The following is a 2,705-nucleotide window of genomic DNA, read 5'->3' on the forward strand; positions in this document are numbered from 1 at the left end:
AAATGTTCTCGTGAAATAATGTTGTAGGCTACTGCACGTTCACTGAATGTCTTAAAATCTTTTGCAGTTAACTTCAATGACTCTAACGTAGGCCTGCAGCCGCCAACATCTCGGTGATTGTAAGTAATTGACCACAGAATTTGTATAATTTTCATTCATTGTTATTCTATTTTAACCCCTGTGAGATCAGACCCCCTTGTGGAGTATATCATAGTGGGTGTGTGCATGGTCATTTTGATCAGATTTAGCATTATTAAAGGTCTGTGAGAATCTTAAGTAGAAATCTTGGTTCCAAATATACTTATTGATATATTCTGTTCTCTTAAAAGAAACTATGCAGAAAAATAATGTTTCAATTGTACTATTAGGTTGCAATCTGTAATGGAAATTTTAACATTATATTGTCAGAGAACCGTGTGTGGGTGTGGCCTTAAACATTAGCAGTCGGGCTCCACTAATTCCCTGGGTGTTTGTCTGGCTCTTTTAGAGTCTGAACCATTTGAATTTAGTACACTGTATATTGCCAATAAAGAATTTACTTGTACTTTTCTTTTCAGATCAGGAGTGAAGGTGTTGGTGTTTAGAAACAGGGAGCATTCCGTTGGCTTTGACCTGGGATTTGCCCATTAGAACGGCTGGACAACTTGACCTTGGTGACTTGAAGGACCCGACTCCCCTCGTGGTGCATGTTGTCATTGAAAGGTTGGTGACATTTATGTTGTATTCCGACTTAATTATTTTTCCACTGCTTAATACTGTTGATCTAGCCACCTGCATGAACGCTGCTAACATTTTCCCCCGAAACGATGAAAGCACTTTGAGCTGCATTTGTTGTATGAATTGTGCAATACAAATAAAGCTACTTTTATTAGTAGTAAATGGTGTAGCCCAACTGATGCATCGTTAGATATTACCCCGATCCTAGATGCATTGTATTTCATACATATATCGCTAATATGGTATTTCCCTGTACTTCTCTGTCTCAGATCAGTAGTGAAGGTGTTGGTGTTTGGAACAGAGAGCATTCCGTTGCCTTTGACCTGGGATTCGCCCATTAGAACGGCTGGACAACTTGACCTTGGTGACTTGAAGGACCCGACTCCCCTCGTGGTGCATGTTGTCATTAAAAGGTTGGTGACATTTATGCTGTATTCTGACTTCATTATTTTTCCACCACTTAATACTGTTGGTCTAGCCACCTGCATGAATGCTGCCAAAAAATGTTCCCCCAATTGTGAAAGCACTTTGAGCTGCATGTGTTGTATAAATTGTGCTATACAAATGAAGCTACTTTTATTAGTAGTAAATGGTGTAGCCCAACTGATGCATCATATGATGATTACCCCGATCATAAATGCATTGTATTTAATACATAGTATATCTCTACTTCTCTGTTTCAGATCAGGACTAAAGGTGCTAAATGGTGCTTGGTTCCGGGAGCATTTCATTGGCTTTGAACTGCGATTCCTCCATTAGAACGGCTGGATAACTTGACCTTGGTGACTTGATGGACCTGACTGCTTGTGGCATACGTTGTCATTGCAAAGGTTCGTGAGATTAATAAATGGCATAGTCCTACTGATGCATTGTTACATATTAGTCCAATCATCAATAAATTGCTATTATTGTTGTCAAATTTAGTGATGCATTTTTGAATCTCTGTACAGATGATAATAATGAAAATGAATGTTTTCCAATATATGTTTAGGTTGTAAATGATGATACAGGCATCAATTAATTTAAATGGCCATTTTCAAAACTGTGTGTGGCTATGGCCTCAGACCTTAATATCAGTTGGACTGCGGGCGCCACTAAATAACCTAGATGGCTCTGAAGCATGCATTTGTATTTAAGATCTTGTATATTGCTAATGTAGTATTTTCTTGTTGCACTTCTGTTTCAGATCAGGACTGAGGGTGTTGGTGCTTAGCAGCGGTGTGGCAGAGGAGAAATTATGAACCTGCACCACAGGAGCCGAGAACTGGAGGTGGGCAAACTGGTCCGACTCTACAGCCGGCAGCGGAGGAAGGGGTGCTGCGCGAAACTGGACAGCCGCTGGGTAGGCCACGGTCAAGTGCTGGAGCGACTTGGGGAGGTGATGTACCACACAGCAACCCCCCCCTCCACACGCCCCATGACCACACGACCATTAGCCACACCTGACCACGGATACACGTTTGCGGACACCCCCACACACAGTCCCCCCTTTCCCCTCCTTACACAGGACACACCGACACAGTCAAATGCAGAGCAGCCACCAACCAGGGGTAACAGACATGCTTGGGTACCCACCCACACATACACCCTGAACACCTCTCACTCTCTCCTCCCCTGGTGCATGGGGAGACTCCTTCGGCCTCCATGACTAGACCAGAGGCGGAGACCACCCGCTCGCCTCAGGGACTTTTTGTCTTATTAACTTGTGGACTATTAAGCTCACGCTGTTACGGATGAAGTTCATGGTAACCTCGGGCGAGGAACTTGGACCTGAGGGGGTAATGTTGCGACCAAGGGACACTGAACAGGACCACTGTCACAACACAGCGGTGGTTGACAGAATGAGTGGGCCACGGGACTGTTAAGTGATGGTATATTAGTGAATAAAACGGCATCTGGCTCAGTGAGTGTACTTCCTTAGCATATGCTACATTGGTGTATACTATATATATATTTTTTTAATCATTCTCTGTTTTTGTTACACTTCT

At 43.0% G+C, this 2,705-nt stretch overlaps 1 long non-coding RNA gene across 1 annotated transcript; it reads left to right on the top strand.

Annotated features, from left to right (window-relative positions):
- The first annotated feature begins 1,004 nt into the window (after positions 1-1,004).
- LOC134466657 (uncharacterized) lies at positions 1,005-2,126 on the top strand. The gene is made up of 3 exons (XR_010038367.1): positions 1,005-1,130; positions 1,401-1,547; positions 1,904-2,126. It is a non-coding gene; the product is annotated as an uncharacterized LOC134466657 (long non-coding RNA).
- Positions 2,127-2,705: the final 579 nt, after the last annotated feature.

Source organism: Engraulis encrasicolus, chromosome 16, assembly GCF_034702125.1.
Source record: "Engraulis encrasicolus isolate BLACKSEA-1 chromosome 16, IST_EnEncr_1.0, whole genome shotgun sequence".
Classification (NCBI taxonomy): domain Eukaryota; kingdom Metazoa; phylum Chordata; class Actinopteri; order Clupeiformes; family Engraulidae; genus Engraulis; species Engraulis encrasicolus.